Genomic DNA, 19,184 nt, shown 5'->3' on the forward strand with positions numbered 1-19,184 from the left:
AAAATTTCAGACCCCTCCATGATTTCTAAGTGGGAGAACTTGCAATATAGCATGGTGTTCAAGTAATTATTTTCTTTACTGTAGCTTTTTGGTAGGTTAGTAAAATTACTTATGTTTGTTATTCATATTTAGTTAGCCACATTCATTTTTGCATTACTTTGTGCTGTTTAATCAATCTTTCCATTTTCTGGAGCGCTTATCCTAAGTCGGGTCACGGGCATACTGTTTTCACCTCTATAAGTATTGTAGTCAGGTACAGTATGTCCATCCATCCATTTTCTTAGCCACTTATCCCCACGAGGGTCGTGGGAGTGGTGGAGCCTATCCCAGCTGTCAACAGGCAGGAAGCAGGGTACACCCTGAACTGGTTGCCAGCCAATCGCAAGACACATTGAGACAAACAGCCTGACTTTCAATCACATCCTGGGGAAAATTAGAGTATCCAATTAATGTTGCATGTTTTTAGGATGTGGGAGGAAACCAGAGTGCCTGGAGAAAAACTACGCAGGCACAGGGAGAACATGCAAACTCCACAAAGGTGGGTCCAGGATTCAACCCGGGACCTCAGAACTGTGAGGCCAACACTTTCCAGCTGATCCACCGTGCCACCAGGTACAGTATGTTTCTAGGTAAATTATAATTAAGTAGATGACTTCAGTTAGTGTAGAATCATTTTAGTTGCACATCTGTAACACACACAACAGACAATTTTGTGCTGCACCATCAAACCTGAAGAGAGAAACCACAGTCCTTTGGGACAAGCCCAGTCCCAAAGCCCAAATACATGATGCTAACGAAAGAACAAGCATTCCCCTGACTGTCAACCACACAGAAGTAGACGGTGTCACTTTCTGGTATCAGGGCAGGCTCTACATTTTGCATCACCCTAGGACACACACAAACAAAAAACATAACTCTCTGGATAAAATTCTGTTTTTCTCAACATTTGAGGTGAATGTGGTTATGTATGAATATGGTATGGGTTTTTTTACTAGGAGTATTTTATGCATCTTTTGAAACCACATTTATTTTTATCCATCCATTTTCTTTGCCGCTTATCCACACAAGGGTCGCGGGAGTGCTGTAGCCTATCCCAGCTGTCAACGAGCAGGAGGCAGGGTACACCCTGAACTGGTTGCCAGCCAATCGCAGGGCACATTGAGACAAACAGCCACACTCACAGTCACACCTAGGGGAAATTTAGAGTGTCCAATTAATGTTGCATGTTTTTGGGATGTGGGAAGAAATCGGAGTGCCCGGAGTGAACCCACACAGACATGAGGAGAACATGCAAACTCCACACAGGCGGGGCTGGGATCACACCCGGGTCCTCAGAACTGTGAGGCCAACGCTTTCCAGCTGAACCACTGTGCCACGTTATTTTATTTATTTTATTTTAAATGATTTAAGAGATTAATTGGACACTCGAAATTTCCCCTAGGTGTGATTGCCTTTAGGTGTGATTGTGAGTGCAGCTGTTTGTCTCCATGTGCCCTGCAATTGGCTGCCAACCAGTTCAGGGTGTACCCTGCCTCCTGTCCGATGACAGCTAGGATTGGCTCCAGCACTCCCATGAATCTTCTCAGGATAAGCAGTTTCTCAATTTGCACATTCATATTTTATTTAGTAATTTTTATTGTATTTGACGTGCATGCCCTGATTTGAAAAATGAATAAGAAGTTATTCACTAGTTACTCTGTATTTCAATAGTTTTAACAGTATTTTCTCACTCAAGTAATTATTTATAGGATTACGTTTGAATTTTACTCCAGTCATATTTTACAGTAATAGTACTCTTAAATGAGTACAAAGGCTATATTACCCACCTCTGGTAATCACAGGAGTGTGACCTGATCTGTGAATTTCAATCTAATCTATTTAAAAGGTTATCTGTTATGCACAACTGTGTGTGTGACTGTGTACAAAGCCAAAGAGTTGTTTCAAACTCGTTGATAAATGTATATACATTTATATTATCATTTATTATGTCCATAAAAGTTGGTCCAATGGAATCCAAAGTCTACTGTACTAGTAATCAGAAGTACCTTTTCTAAAATACACAGAGCAGACAGGGCAATAAAAAAGGCAGGCAGGGTCAGAGCATAGAATGCACTCCAATCTAAAGTCAACAGTGGATGACAGGCTCACACTGGTACGAACTAAAACACACACTCGCACAAAGATGTACCTGTCCATGTTGATGAGGTGTGCTCGCTGGCTGCTGAATCTTTTATCCAATAGGTTTCGCAATGGAATGGTCACATGCTCTGGGTCGCCCACGTAGCTTTTTGTGTCTGTTAGTGCCAGGCAAACAGCCTCCACCAAAATATGGATGAAGTCTGCACTATTATGACCTAAAGCTATAAACATACACAGAGACGTCCATTCTCCACATTCTTTCTTAAAATAAAACCCATGATCCAGTCACAAACATTTTGCTTCTACCAACAGTATGCAAAGTATATGCATGTGAACATTGTCATTCATCTGTTTACTTTTCAGGGCAGTGAATCGATCCCTACTCTGTGCTATGTATAGTATACACTATCACGTCAGTTAGCATGGGCAGATATCCGTCACACTTTGGTTCGTAGATGTGGGGCTAGTTGATTTTATTGTAATATTTGAATGATATGAACTGCAAATTAGCTGTAGTGTTACAGTCAGTCAGAACTGCCCATTGGCAGATTTTGTGAAATAGGCAGCCCACTACAGATCTACTTGATTGTTTAAAGGTGTAATCCAGAGGAAACGTATTTTATTTGTCTACCATACAAATGTAGCAAAAATTTCATGAAAAAAATATTTTAAAATGTTTCAACACAACAGAAATGAAATAAATTAGTGTCAAAGTCAGTCTCAAGATTTTGTTCGAAATGTCACAAAGATTCGGCAAGTTCCGTAACTCCCCGGAATGTGACGTCACGTCATGACAACATTTAGCCAGAGAGTGAGAAAGCTAGCAAAGATGGTGATCGAGGAAGTGTGCTGTATATGGCTGTTCTGCATCAAACGCTGACGGAGTCAGCTTATATGAATGGCCGAAACATGAACCGATAGGCAGGTTATGGACCAGGTTTGTGAAGATTTACAAATCAATGTGGACAGTAATATGTTCCAAGCATTTCATGGAGGACTGCTTTGAAAACCCGGTATAGCGTTCACTTGGCTTCAGTAGCAAGTAAGTACGTACGTGTTCACTTGTTTAGTATTGACAACCATCTACCTCAAAATGTCAGTACAATACTGATACAGATAGATATATATACATATATACAGTCATGTACTCTGCTGACCATGTTAGCCAAACAGGAATCCAGTAATCAACATTAAAGTTTAAAGTCACCTTGTATTTTGTGCTAATGGGAGTGACAACATCAGTGTGATGACTGCTGAGGTCTTCCAAAGTCATGACTCCTCCGTGTTGTTTGACGACGTCCACGATAGCTTGTGCAACTCTGCCTGGTAGAAAGCTTCCTTTCCACGCTCTCCCAACTCCTACAGTATTTATACATTAGACCAAGTATGTGTGTCATAATTAAAAAATGATTGGAGACAACATTATGAGGGGGAGCTATTGCTGACAAAAAATGGTTTGGCTAAGTTTTAATCATTACAAGTAATGGTCTAACTCCTACAGTATTTATACATTAGACCAAGTATGTGTGTCATAATCAAAAAAAAAAATATATATATATATATGTCAGCTAGTATCCGTATCCATGTGATGTTTAGGAGGTGACGAAATTTGGACACTGCACAAAGTTAGTGCATTGTTGACGCTGAGGTCTTCCTGAAATTCCACTACGGCGCTGTGTGCGCTCAAGTGTTAGGTGCATTATCTATAATACGGCTAAATGCATGTAAATAATGGGAAGAATGGCCTATAAACATGTGATCTTTAAACGCAGAGCAATATCAAATGTTTCGATTTTTGTTTTACGCCGACTCAGTCACTAGGACAACAACAACAACAACAAATGACTAACAGTTGTGTGCAAGCAGCATCAGACGTTTAAACATGTTTAAATTAGATTATTTCGGCAACAAGGTGTACGTAGATTTCTTGAGGCACATACCAGTCTGTGTTTTGGGTGCGAAGTACCATGTCAACTTCGTCAGGTCTCGCCGAATCCTGTCCTTGTGTTGCATTCGTCAACTCAGGTTCGAACATATATGGTTGAATTACACTTACATGGGATGTTTTTGGAACACGGGAAGAATAATAAAAAAATCCTCCTCCTCAGTTCCTATCTCTTCCACAGAGCAGTGCATAAAAACTTCTTCATCACTGCTGTCTATCTCCTCTAGATCCCACTCGCAGCGTCTGTGTAGAAAGCCATAGTCTTTATTGGGGTTGTCTAGGTATGACGTCACGCGTCAGCTTCAACAGAGCCTCGGTTTGAAACAGACATCGGAGGCATTCGGATTACAAAGAAAATGTCCACTTTGGCGCTAATTTATTTCATTTCTGTTGTGTTGAGAATTTTTTAAATATTTTTTATGAAAAATTAGCTCCATTTAAGTGATATACAAATAACATAGGTCCTCTGAATTAGACCATTAAAGGAATACTTTGCCCAAACTAATAGGTATGGGAGTACACACTAAAAGTTAGTAGATGAGGTTTCAGTGTTTCTTTTAATGCCAGAGATATCCACAGATTTCACCATGAAACATCTCTAAATTGGAAAAGTATTATCGAAATTCCTCTCTCGCTCAGACATTCACACCAATCAGCGTTTGCCATGCCTGCAGTGCTTGCTGTTCTGACCCCCCATTTCTCATGGACACATTTCACCAGACAGAGAATGTCCAGTATCTGGCTTCTTGTGGCAGATTTTTGTGAAAAATAATTACAAACAAACAAAACAAAAATAGCATTATGTACAATGTTCAAACCTGTGCGTTTGAGCCAGAATACACTCAGGCGGAACTTGACGTGTTGGAGAGGGGGCGTGGCACTGACGACAAACAATAATCCCATTATATGGACCTCGGAGATTTGTTGGATGCTATTTTGAGGAGTTGGTTTAGATGTAGAGAATATACAGCAGAGGTGGACAGACATTTTTACCCCAAGATTTACTTTTCAAGCAGCCAGCCTCTCGCGATTGACGGGGGGAGGCATTGCCGTAAATAAAGTGTTGTGTGTTAAGAGCCAATAAAGTGAGTATAACAGTGAGTCGATGCTGCGTGTTATTACTTCTCCCACCATGGAGCAAACAAAACAAAAATAATGTACAACGTTCAAGCCTCTGCGTTTGAGCCAGAATACACACAGGTGGAAATTGACGCGTTGGTTCGGGGCATGACGCTGACAATGAACAATAACAGTCGCATTATATGAACCGCGGATGTTCTAAACAGGCTCATTTCGAAAGACTGGTGTTCGTGTTCTCTTTGTGATCTAACGCCAACTGTGGCGGAATGCCAGTGTTTTCATGATTTTGAAAAGGTCGAACAAAAAAATGGAGTGTAGCAGAATGAATCAACGACCAACATGTCTGGATAACTTCCTCGGACAGATTGTTTCGACGAAGACGTGTTACATATCAATTTAATTATGATCCATGACAGTTTGATGAAAGGGCCACTTGTACATCCAGTGGAAAATCAGTGAGTACACAATTTTGGAATCCTACATGAATGCTATGTGAATGCTATGTGAGCTATATGAATGCTATGGACTATGTCTAAAGTTTATCAAAAATCCAATCTTATTTTCTGAGTACGGCGTGCGACCATCTAATTGTTTATTTATATCTGGAATATGAAATACAAAACAAAAAAAAAAGAAATCTTGGGACGTCGCTAAAGTGATTACACGGTTATTACCATCCATCCATTTTCTTAGCCGCTTGTGCACATGAAGGTCACGGGAGTGCTGGAGCCTATACCAGCTGTCAACGGGCAGGAGGTCGGGTACACACACGCAGAAACAGAGAGAACAGGCAAACTTCAAATAGGGAAGTCCGGGATTGAACCCAGCTCCTCATAACTGTGAGGCCAACGCTTTACAGCTGTACCACCGTGCTGCCTCATAAAGTATGTTCTTGCTTACACAGGACCAGCACGAGGCTATAAACTAGGCGGCTGATAACCAGTAAGGGTTAGATGCATGCAAATTTCAATGGCTGTGACAGCCACATCTTTTTCCTGTTAGGTTGACCCCACAGGAGGTGAAAGAAGGAAAAATGTGGGTGTGTTTTCTCAGTTTTGTTGAAGTTTGGTCCACAACACGTCGGCATCCTGGCCAAGCTAGAACGAATGGTGTCTAATGCTAAGCATCGGTGACGTCAGGGGCGAGGTCAAGGATGTTTCTTCTAGGTCTGGCTGTGAGAGCTGGCACATATCCAGATTTTGCTTGGATTTCAAAAATTTTCTTTATTTTCCTTTTTTTTCAATTAATGTCCAGAATATATGTAATAATAACAACATTACTTCACATTGGAGGGTTTATTGCACATATTAATTTTGGGGAGAGTCTTCCTTTAATTTCACACTTGGTGTGTGGGCTTGGTGGGCACTTTGAGTAAAGTATGTAAAACTGGAAACCTACATCTACATTGTCAGACCGAGCTCCCAGAGCAATGGGTTACCTTTGAGAGGGAAGTTGTCCAGGATGTTGAGCAAGAGCAACGCAGCCAACCCTTGACTGTTGGGAGGAGACTCCCACAGGCACACACCCTAGGCACACAATACAGTCATGTACTCTGCTGACGATGTTAGCCAAACAGGAATCCAGTAATCAACATTAAAGTTTAAAGTCACCTTGTATTTTGTGCTAATGGGAGTGACAACATCAGTGTGATGACTGCTGAGGTCTTCCAAAGTCATGACTCCTCCGTGTTGTTTGACGACGTCCACGATAGCTTGTGTAACTCTGCCTGGTAGAAAGCTTCCTTTCCATGCTCTCCCAACTCCTACAGTATTTATACATTAGACCAAGTATGTGTGTCATAATTAAAAAATGATTGGAGACAACATTATGAGGGGGAGCTGAAAGTTGCAAAATTATTGCTGACAAAAAATGGTTTGGCTAAGTTTTAATCATTACAAGTAATGGTCTAACCAGTTGAACAACCGTGCTGCCTCCTAGTTTATCTTAATGTGTTTAACTTTTTTTTTTTTTTTTTTAAAAAAAAGATGTTTGAATTTTCTTTTAAATTTCTAATTGAAATTGACCGTGAATGCATGTGTGCTGAGCCTGCGGCCCGGCCTCAGCTGGACGCTGCTTCCAGCAGCCCCAAAGTAAATTGTGTTTGAAACCCCTGATCTACAGAATACCATAACAACAGATCGGTCATGGCCTGGGTTAAGAACGTCTACCCCCGGTAACGTAAACCTGCAGGGCGTCGGTGGGAATTCAACAACTGTGGGTCAAAGACGAAGAGGAGGAAAGCAAATTCTTCGGCAGAAAGAGAATAGGAAAGCACAGAGGCTAGAACTGAGTGTAGGGACTTAGAATGGTGGGACTATGACAGAAAAAGCTCAGGGGTTGGTTGATATGATGATTGAGAGAAAGGTTGATTGTGAAAAGGCAGTAATGCTGGAAGGCTAGAAGTCAGGGTTATTTTAAAAGGAAGAGTTGGCTCAGAATGTCTCGGGGGTGAAAAGAGTATCAGATCGAGTGATGAGGCTGAAACTTGAAATTGAGTGTTACGTAAAAAGTTATTAATTAGTTGATGAATGAAGAAAATGAGAGAAGGAAGAGTAGAAGAGGCAAGTGTGAAGGACCAGGAAGTGGCAATGATTAGAAAGGGGGAAGTTAGAAAAGCACTAATGAAGATAAAAAAAGGGAAAGGGAGTTGGTCATGATGACATACCTATGGAGGTATGGCAGCAATTTGTTGAGGCGGCTGTAGAGTTTTTGACCTATTTTTTGACCTAATAACTTATTCAATAGAATACTAGCGGGCAAGAAGATGCCTGAAGAATGAAGGAAAAGTGTACTGGTTCCGATTTTTAAGAACAAAGGCGATTTGGAGAGCTGTGGGAACTAGAGTGGAATAAAGTTGATGAGCCACACAATGATGTTATGGGAAAGAGTAGTGGAGGCTAGACTCAGGACAGAAGTAAGTATCTTCGAGCAATAGTATGGTTTAATGCCTAGAAAGAGTACCACAGATGCATTATTTGCCTTGAGGATGGTAGAGGAAAAGTACAGAGAAGGTCAGAAGGAGCTACATTGTGTCTTTGTGGATCTAGAGAAAGTCTATGACTGAGTACCAAGAGAGGAACTGTGGTACTGCATACGTAGGTCTGGTGTGGTGGAGAACTATGTTAGCATAGAAGAAGACCTGTATGAGGGCAGCAGAACAGTGGTGAGGTGTGCTGTAGGTATGACAGATGAATTTAAAGTGGAGATGGGACTGCATCAGAGACCAGCTAAGGGCCCTTTCCTGTTTCCTGTGGTAATGGATAGGCTGACAGATGAGGTTAGACTGGAATCCCCTTAGACCATAACATTTGCAAATGACATTGTGATCTGTAGTGAAAGCAGGGAGCATGTGGAGGAAAAATTAAAAAGATAGAGTCACACACTGGAAAGGAGGGGGAAGAGTGAGGCTCCAGGGAGAAGAGATACCGAGGGTGGACAACATCAAATACTTGGGGTCAGTAATCCAGAGCAATGGTGGGTATGGTAAGGAAGTGAAGAAATAGGTCCAAGCAGGTTGGAACAGCTGGCGGAAGGTGTCTGGTGTTATGTGACAGAAGAGTCTCTGCTAGGATGAAGGGCAAGGTTTATAAAACAGTCGTGACGCCAGCCATGATGTGTCGATTAGAAATGGTGGCACTGAAGAGACAACAGGAAGGAAAACTGGAGGTGGCAGAAATTAAGATGTTGAGGTTCTCGTTTGGAGTGAGCAGGTTGGATAGGATTAGAAATGAGCTCATTTGTGGGACAGCCAAAGTTAGATGTTTTGGGGGGAAAAAAAATTTAAGAGAGAACACTTTGATGGTTTGGACACGTCGAGAGGAGAATGCAGCCCTATGGGGGCACAAACCAGTGCAATCTGTAGGCCGGTCCCAAGCCCGGATAAATGCAGAGGGTTGCGTCAGGAAGGGCATCTGGCGTAAAAACTGTGCCAAACAAATATGAGCGTTCATCTAAAGAATCCCATACCGGATCGGTCGTGGCCCGGGTTAACAACGCCCGCCCCCGGCACTGCTAACCTGCAGGGCGTCGATGGAAATTCAGCTACTGTGGGTCGAAGACAAAGAAGAGGAGGAAACCGGATCCATCGTCAGAAGAAAAAGAGGAATACACAGAGCCTACAACTGAGTGTAGGGACTTTGAATGTTGGGACTATGAAAAGAAAAGCTCAGGAGTTGGTTGACATGATGATTAGGAGAAAGGTTGATATTCTGTGCATCCAAGAGAACAGGTGGAAAGGTAGTAAGGCTAGAAGCTTACGAGCAGGGTTTAAATTATTCTACCACGGAGTAGATGGGAAGAGAAATGGAGTAGGGATTATTTTAAAGGAAGAGCTGGCTAAGAATGTCTTGGAGGTGAAAAGAGTATCAGATCAAGTGATGAGACTAAAATTTGAAATTGAGGGTGTTATGTATAATGCGGTTAGCGGCTATGCCCCACAGGTAGGATGTGACCTAGAGTTGAAAGAGAAATTCTGGAAGGAACTAGATGAAGTAGTTCTGAGCATCCCAGACAGCGAGAGAGTTGTGATTGGTGCATATTGTAATGGACATATTGGTAAAGGAAACAGGGGCGATGAAGAAGTGATGGGGAAGTATGGCATCCAGGAAAGGAACCTTGAGGGACAGATGGTGGTGGAATTTGCAAAAAGGATGGAGATGGCTGTAGTGAACACTTATTTCCAGAAGAGGTAGGAACATATAGTGACCTACAAGAGCGGAGGTAGAAGCACGCAGGTGGATTATATTTTGCGCAGACGATGTAATCTGAAGGAGGTTACTGACTGTAAAGTAGTGGTAGGGAGAGTGTAGCTCGACAGCATAGGATGGTAGTGTGTAGGATGACTCTGGTGGTGGGTAGGAAGCTTAAGAAGACAAAGGTAGAGCAGAGAACCATGTGGTGGAAGCGGAGAAAGGAAGAATGTTGTGCGGCCTTTCGGAAAGAGGTAAAACAGGCTCTCGATGGACAGCAGAAGCTCCCGGAAGACTGGACAACGACAGCCAAGGTAATCAGAGAGACAGGTAGGAGAGTACTTGGTGTGTCTTTCGGTAGGAAAGGGGAGAAGGAGACTTGGTGGTGGAACCCCAAAATACAGGGAGTCATACAAAGAAAGAGATAAGCGAAGAAGAAGTGGGATACTGAGAGGACTGAGGAGAGGCGAAAGGAGTACATCGAGATGCGACGTAGTGCAAAGGTAGAGGTAGCAAAGGCTAAACAAGAGGCATATGAAGACATGTACACCAGGTTGGACACAAAAAAAGGAGAAAAGGATCTCCACAGGTTGGCCAGACAGAGGGATAGAGATGGGAAGGATGTGCAGCAGGAAAGGGTGATTAAGGATAGAGATGGAAATGTATTGACTGGTGCCAGTAGTGTGCCATATAGATTGAAAGAATACTTTGAGATGCTGATGAATGAAGAAAATGAGAGAGAAGGGAGAGTTGAAGAGAAAAGTATGAAGGACCAGGAAGTGGCAATGATTACTAAGGGGGAAGTCAGAAAGGCACTACAAAGGATGAACAATGGAAAGGCAGTTGGTCCTGATGACATACCAGTCGAGGTATGGAAGCAATTTGGAGAGATGGCTGTGGAGCTTTTGACCAACTTATTCAACAGAATACTAGTGGGCAAAAAGATGCCTGAAGAATGGAGGAAAAGTGTTCTAGTTCCCATTTTTAAGAACAAAGGGGGTGTTCAGAGCTGTGGGAACTATAGAGGAATAATGTTGATGAGCCACACAATGAAGTTATGGGAAAGAGTAGTGGAGGCTAGACTCAGGACAGAAGTAAGTATCTGCGAGCAACAGTATGGTTTCATGCCAAGAAAGAGTACCACAGGTGCATTATTTGCCTTGAGGATGCTAGTGGAAAAGTACAGAGAAGGTCAGAAGGAGCTACATTGTGTCTTTGTGGATCTAGAGAAAGCCTATGACAGAGTACCAAGAGAGGAACTGTGGTACTGCATGCGTAAGTCTGGTGTGGCAGAGAAGTATGTTAAAATAGTACAGGACATGTATGATGGCAGCAGAACAATGGTGAGGTGTGCCTTAGGTGTGACAGAAGAATTTAAGGTGGAGGTGGGACTGCATCAGGGATCAGCTCTGAGCCCCTTCCTGTTTGCAGTGGTAATGGATAGGCTGACAAATGAGGTTAGACTAGAATCCCCTTGGACCATAATGTTCGCAGATGATATTGTGATATGCAGTGAAAGCAGGGAGCATGCAAAAGAACAATTAGAAAGATGGAGACATGCACTGGAAAGGAGAGGAATGATGAATAGCCGAAGTAAAACAGAAAATATGTGCGTGAATGAGAAAGGTGGAGGGGGAAGACTGAGGCTTCAGGGAGAAGAGATAGCGAGGGTGGACGACTTCAAATATTTAGGGTCAACAATCCAGAGCAATAGTGAGTGTGGTAAGGAAGTGAAGAAACGGGTCCAAGCGGGGTGGAACAGCTGGTGAAAGGCGTCTGGTGTGTTATGTGACAGAAGAGTGTCTGCTAGGATGAAGGGCAAAGTTTACAAAACAGTGGTGAGGCCGGCCATGATGTACGGATTAGAGACGGTAGCACTGAAGAAACAACAGGAAGCAGAACTGGAGGTGGCAGAAATGAAGATGTTGAGGTTGTCGCTCGGAGTGAGCAGGTTGGATAGGATTAGAAATGAGCTAAGTACAGGGACAGCCAAAGTTGGATGTTTTGGAGACAAGATTTGAGAGAGCAGACTTCGATGGTTTGGACATGTTCAGAGGCGAGAGAGTGAGTATATTGGTAGAAGGATGCTGAGGATGGAGCTCCCAGGCAAAAGAGCGAGAGGAAGACCAAAGAGAAGGTTTATGGATGTGGTGTGGGAAGACATGAGGGCAGTTGGGGTTAGAGAGGAAGATGCAGGAGATAGGCTAAGATGGCAAAAGATGACACGCTGTGGCGACCCCTAACGGGACAAGCCGAAAGGAAAAGAAGAAGAAGGACACGTCCAAAGTAGACAGAGTGAGTATATTTCTAGAAGGGTGATGAGGATGGAGCTGCCAGCCAAAAGAGCAAAAGGAAGATCAAAGAGAAGGTTGATGTACTTTGCGAGGGCTGTTGGTGTTAGAGAAAAATGCAGGAGATAGGCTTACATGGAAAAAGATGCCATGCTATGGCGACCCTTAACGGGACAAGCTGAATGGAAAAAATAGAAGTTCTCTCACATGCATACACAAAAGTAGGAGGCAACATGGAGTGAAAATGGTAACCTCAAGGAAATACACATCAAAATTATATGAAAACAAAAACTGTCTACATTTTTCATTTTGTCCCATGTATCAAATTTAGGGGTGTCAATATGTTTCAAAATAAATCAAATGTGCTCTTGCCGAGGTTTTGTTGTTTTCACCATTTACAAACATTATTTAGTCTGTCCAAAGCATGTTCCTGCTCTCAGTCTTATGGACAAAAACTTGAATGCCATTTTAGATGGACATACTGAATTGATCAAAGTAGTTCATGAACAGAACATAAGGACTGCTATAAGCACTGCCATAAATCTTCCTCAAAGATGAACCTTAACAGGGACATCCATTTGTCTTAATATCCTGTACTTACAGTGAAGAAAATAAGTATTTGAACACCCTGCTATATTGCATGTTCTCCAACTTAGAAATCATAGAGGGGTCTGAAATTTTAATCGTAGGTGGATGTCCACTGTGAGAGAGATAATCTAAACGGAAAAATCCAGAAATCACAATGTATGATTTTTTTTAACGATTTATGTTAAACAGCTGCAAATAAGTATTTGAACACCTGTCTATCAGCTAGAATTCTGACCCTGAAAGACCTGTTAGTCCGCCTTGAAAAGTCAACCTCCACTCCATGTATTATCCTGAATCAGATGCACCTGTGTGAGGTCGTTCGCTGCATAAAGACACCTGTCCACCCCATACAATCAGTAAGACTCAAACTTGGAACATGGCCAAGACCAAAGAGCTGTCTCAACACACCAGAGACAAAATTGTACAACTCCACACGGCTGGAAAGGGCTACGGAGAAATTGGCAAGCAGCTTGGTGAACAAGGGTCCATTGTTGGAGCAATCATTAGAACATGGAAGAAGCTAAACGTGACGGTCAATCTCAATCTGAGTGGAGCCCCATGCAAGATATCACCTCGTAGGCTCTCAATGATCCTTAGAAAGGTGAGGAATCAGCCCAGGACGACACGACAGGACTTGGTCAATGACCTGAAAAGAGCTGGGACCACTGTTTCCAAGGTGACTGTTGGTAATACACTAAGATGTCATGGTTTGAAATCATGCATGGCACAGAAGGTTCCCCTGCTTAAACAAGCACATGTCAAGGCTTGTCTTAAGTTTCCCTATGACCATTTGGATGATACAGAGGGGTCATGGGAGAAAGTTTTGTGGTCAGATGAGACCAAAATGGAAGTTTTTGGTCATAATTCCACTAACGATGTTTGGAGGAAGACAAACGATGAGTTCCATCCAAAAAACACCATCCCTACAGTGAAGCATGGGGGTAGTAACATCATGCTTTGGGGGTGTTTTTCTGCACATGGGTCAGGACGACTGCACTGTATTAAGGAGAGGATGACCGCGGTCATGTATTGTGAGATTTTGGGGAACAACTTCTTTCCCTCAGTCAGAGCATTGAAGGTGGGTTGTGGCTGGGTCTTTCAACATGACAATGACCCAAAGCACACAACTCTTTGTGTTTCTCAGCGACAGCCCGAAAACCTGTCTGATCTAGAAAAGATCTGTGTGGAGGAGAGGGCCAAAATCCCTCCTGCAGTGTGTGCAAACATGGTGAACAACAACAGGAAACGTTTGACCTCTGTAATTGCAAACAAAGGCTACTGTACCAAATATTAACATTGGTTTTCTCAGGTGTTCAAATACTTATTTTCAGCTGTATCACACAAATAAATCGTTAAAAAATCATACATTGTGATTTCTGGATTTTTCTTTTTAGATTATCTCTCTCACAGTGGACATGCACCTACGATGAAAATTTCAGACCCCTCCATGATTTCTAAGTGGGAGAACTTGCAATATAGCAGGGTGTTGAAAGACTTATTTTCTTCACTGTATTCCTCAATTATTTTTTTTATATATTCTCTTGTTTGTTCTTAATTTTGGATTTTGAAAAAGTATATCCAGTATATCCAACTTAAACCATTGCTGTAAAATGCAGTAAATAGTAAAATTTCATATCAATAAAAACTGAAATACAGCAGTCGTTATCCTCAACACTGATAAGGTTTATTTGTATTTATTGTGGGTTTTCATAAAAAAGAACAGCTCAGGATAAAACCTATGTATTCATAGCAGTCTTTGTAGCAGTTGTCAGGTGCTTTTTCGAGCTCAACACCCAATATTGTTGTGGGTCATCTCAATTTTTTTTTTTTTACATGCTGCAGGCCACATAAAAATGGTGAGTGGGACGGAAATGCCCCCTGGGTCTGAATTTCCACACCAGTAAAGATTTCAACAGTGAGAATTTACCCAAACGTGATCGTGCTAACCTGCTATTTATCTATTGTGTTTGCTATGATATTTGTGTTTCATCGATATACCTTTAGAGTTCGTGCTAAGGCTGGGTTACAAAATACTTGTCCTTGTTTGAGAGGATGATCATCAATGAGCAGGTCTCCACCAAGTTCCTTCCCAGCATCTCGGAGCTCAGACACCCAGTGTGTCCAGAGGTGAGCTGTGACTTCGGCAACAGGAAACCCCACCTCAGCCAGGTGCACTGCCCCATTGAGCACCTCCTGTAAGGACAGCTAAGGGAAGCAGCAGGAGGAAGCACATACGTATTACCTCACTGGAAATGAAGCAGGAAGTATGAGTCATTGTTTTCAGAAGAAATATGGCATGGAGAATCACAATAGAATCTGGGCGACAGATAAGACTATTTTAGGACATTCTTATAGAATGAGAGTCATTTCCATGAGTCAAACGTTTGTGATTCATTCCTAATGTGGCACAACTTTGAATAGTCAAATTGGGCCCTAACCTACCCATATGCTTTCAGACTTTTCTGAAGAAATATGCAGTATATCACTGTCATCCAAATCAGTAGCAAAGCAAATGAAAAAATAAACATACACTCATTATGCTAAGATGTCTGTACAAAACATCAAGCAAATATAAAGTACAGTATGTACACTGGTCATTGAAAATATTTGGTTTAAATCATTATTGAGTAGGCTACAAGTTTCCATACATTCATTCAATCTTCGTCCGTTCCACTTATCCTCACTAGAGCATGCTGTAGCCTATCCCACTTATCTTCGGAGGTGAGGCGTGGTATACCCTGAAGTGGTCGACAGCCAATCACAGAGTTTGCATACATTGTAAAAGTAAACACTGTGAGTAGTTTTGCGATATTTGAAATGAAGAATATTTTAAAAACCTTTGCATTCATTCATTTTCTATCCTCACTTGGGTCGGAGCTTAATTTGAGCAAGAAAAGGGGTACACCCAGGACTGGTCACAAAAATCATGGGTCAAATAGAGACAAACAACCATTCATGCTCACATTCACAACTGTGGGCAATTTAGAATATTCAGCGGATTACACCTCGTGTATTTAGAATCGTGGAGGAAGCCCGAGTACCTAGAGAAAACCGCCTGATTCAAACCCCCAACCTCAGCACTGTAAGGTGGATGTGTTAATCATTCATCCACCACATTGTTAAAAGCCACATGCATGGAAACATATTGCCCACTTCTTGTAATAAATTGAGGAAGTGAGTTCTCGTTACGACTGCAATTAAAACTGCTCTCTGAAGTACTTTTTGGTCAAAAGAGAAGTTACTTACTTTTGAGGTTGAAATTCTTACTTCCAATGCACCTGCCATGGATTGTTTCAGGTGTTATACCAAATAAAGCAAACTTTCATACTCCCAAATGTCAGCAAACCCGCACTTTCTCTGGATCATCGCACTTCAACTTCAGTATACAGTTTACCATGACTTTGTGTTTGTGAGTATGGGTGGTCTATGTCGCTGTTTTCATTTAAATGTAAATTATTATGTTAAATGGAATGGATTCATGGCTCACTCAGGTGATGAAATAGACAGACACAAGGACACACATTCAAACCTTCTGACTACCAAACTTCTGTAAGTTGTCAGTGCATCAAACACAGGAAGAGGGACCTTAGCGCTGTACATCCGACCCATCAGGAATTCTAGCGTCAGACCTTTGGGAGATCAGCCACTAGAGAACAAAAAAAGAGGAGAATATTTTCAGTCTGGATGATTAAGAAAACATAAACGTAAACCAAAGTACAGACCTGCCGTTTATCGGTTTGATCTCGACGGTGTGCCCATTAAAGAACAGGCAGAAGGCATCGCCACCAAGCCCGGTACTGCACGGCTCTGTAACTGCCAGAGCTGCTGCTATGGCGACTGCAGCATCTGCAGCATTGCCACCACGCTTCAGAACATCTGGATAAATAGACAAGCCGCTGCTTGGTGATAAGATACTCCATGCCTAGAAGTCTAAATCACTGCTATCATATCAAATTCAGAAATGTGCTTTACGAACATAACTGTGAAGGTGACCATTAGGGCAGATCTTTTTTTATTTGGGGGGTAAGGATAAGGTTGTAATTCACGTTAGCCTTTACATAATGCCCCTCAAATTAAATTTAAAATCAAAGGTGAAAGAGCCTTATAGTTTGTTACCCCAAAATTGGAATTGTGCTTCCTTTTGCGCTCAGAGCTGGCTCTTCAGTGGGCATTTTCACGTAACGGTGAAACTACAATATAGACGGGGATTTCAGTAAGATTACTTTACTTTTTTTTTTTTTTTGACTGATGATTTGTGCATGAACCATAAAGAAAAATCGAACTAAAAACAGTATTTGAGTTCCACAAGTATTTTTACGTGGTGTGGCGTTCATGACAGTCATAAATTGTCAAAATTTGGAACCTTCTGACAGTCACTTTTATTCCTAGACATTTCTATTTTATTGTAATCTCAGCATCCCTATAATTTGAGAGATTACCTAACCATGATTTTGTTTTTTGTTTTTTTTACTGTATCCTAGGTCCTTTCTAAGTAAGATAGAAAAGAACATAACCACATGTAAAATATGTATTTACTTCTACCACTCAACACCAACACACTATTATCGTTCTATTCCTCGTTTTTTTCTGGATTTGATTGATACTTCTTTGAAAATTGTCTTTTTGCAAGGCGAGGTGGTGGTGACGGGGGGGGGGCGAACAGCACCTTAGTCATCCTATGCCCACGAGACCCAGTGTGAGAGAGAGAGAGAGAGAGAGAGAGAGAGAGAGAGAGAGAGAGAGAGAGAGAGAGAGAGAGAGAGAGAGAGAGAGGCAAAATCACTGAGTAAAACAATGTCCAAGGTCCATCTTTCGGTTTTTTGGTTTTGTTTTTTTTTTTTTGGGGGGGGGGGGGTTGTTTGTTTGTTTGTTTGTTTGTTTGTTTGTTTTGGGAGTGTGGTCAGTTTTTGAAGGTTTAGTTAGACTTGCCCGAAAAGTGATCCTTGTCTTTCTTAAATGAAATCGTTAGCGGTTACTAGCACTCTCTTGCCAAATTTCACCTGCGATTGGTTTGCTGAATACAGAATAGGATATTTCCCCCCCGCCGAAGTCCACTTTCCACACTTACCCAGTCCTACAGCGGAAGCGAGAGACTGGCTGGACGCCACACAGCCGTGTAAACAAAGCACATGTGACCGACGAGAAGAGAAACTCAAGTCAGTGTCCATGACAATGTGTCCCCTCACAACTTTTCAATGCACACAAATTATGCAAAGCTACTGTCCAAAGGAACAGCGACAACTGTGGAGATGTCGACTGTCTAGCTACGCCAATCGGTTTTATCGGGTATCATTTGCTTTTTCCTCAGCCACAATGCAGTCGATTGTACATCACATCGATCGAAGTTGCCACATCTAAACCAGAGAATCTCAATTTTTATTGAGCCAAGGCACATCTATTTATATTTGAAAAATCTCAGGGCCTCCCAACAAACAAAAGTATCCCACAAAGTGGATACACAGGCTAGTCATACATTTTATGCCATTTATTACAAAAGCATTTATTTGTTTTGTCTGGCTTAATACAGTGCTGCCATATACGGTATAGATGAACAAAGATGGATTTTTTTGTTGTTGTACATCACACTAATGTACCACACTACACTGGTTGGGAATCACTGATCCAAACAATTAATCATAATAGAGTTTAAAAAAAATCACACCTCCATCTCCATTGGTTTATTTTGATTTAATTGCATGTACTTTTGACAAATTGTATTGTATGTTTTATTCTGTATATTTGTAACTGTAACTGTGTGTTTTTGGGGGTTATCTTAACTTTGCAGGCTAGGGTGATTTCAGAATAAGTACAGTACTCTGATCCTTATAGGAACACTGTTTCATAGTATTATTTTATACAATGATAATTACATCCGAGTGGGCATGTTCTCTCCTTACTTGTATGTGTTTCTTTCAGGTTCTCCTGCTTCCTTACATTATGATGTAGCCCACTTGTGAAAATGTTGCTAGCTATAGAAAATGGATGGCTGACAATATGCTAACTGTATGGCTAATCCATAAAGAACCGAAGGCCGTGGTTTAAGACTTGGTCTGCACTAAGGCGAAAGACTGACGGAAAAGGGAAAAGTATAATTGCTTGCATACTAATCTGCATAGTTTGTCTTAACAATAGCTGTTGAAAACCAATTTAATAGCTTTGTCAACATTGTCATGCTCCTGGCTTCCACCCTGGGCTGGGCGTTGCCAGCCAATCAGTAGACACACACCTGCGCCTCATGGATGTTAATGACACTCAGTACATATAGGACCCGGGGGACGACTAGTCCTCCGCCAGATCGTTGCCTTTGATGCCTCGTTCCCGCACTCCCGTTTGCCTGACGTCTACCTTCCGTGTACCGACCCATGCCTGTCCCTTGACCACCCTTCTAAGCCTGCCGTTACTATTACCTCTGCTTGTTTGGACTGTTTGCCTGATCCACGACCTTGGACCGAA

General features: G+C 41.9%; 1 pseudogene; it reads right to left on the reverse strand.

The window, feature by feature from the left end:
• Positions 1-476: 476 nt before the first annotated feature.
• Positions 477-18,394, reverse strand: LOC133503794 (glutathione hydrolase-like YwrD proenzyme; annotated as a pseudogene).
• Between the last annotated feature and the right edge of the window lie 790 nt (positions 18,395-19,184).

This window comes from Syngnathoides biaculeatus, chromosome 7 (genome assembly GCF_019802595.1).
Source record: "Syngnathoides biaculeatus isolate LvHL_M chromosome 7, ASM1980259v1, whole genome shotgun sequence".
Lineage (NCBI taxonomy): Eukaryota > Metazoa > Chordata > Actinopteri > Syngnathiformes > Syngnathidae > Syngnathoides > Syngnathoides biaculeatus.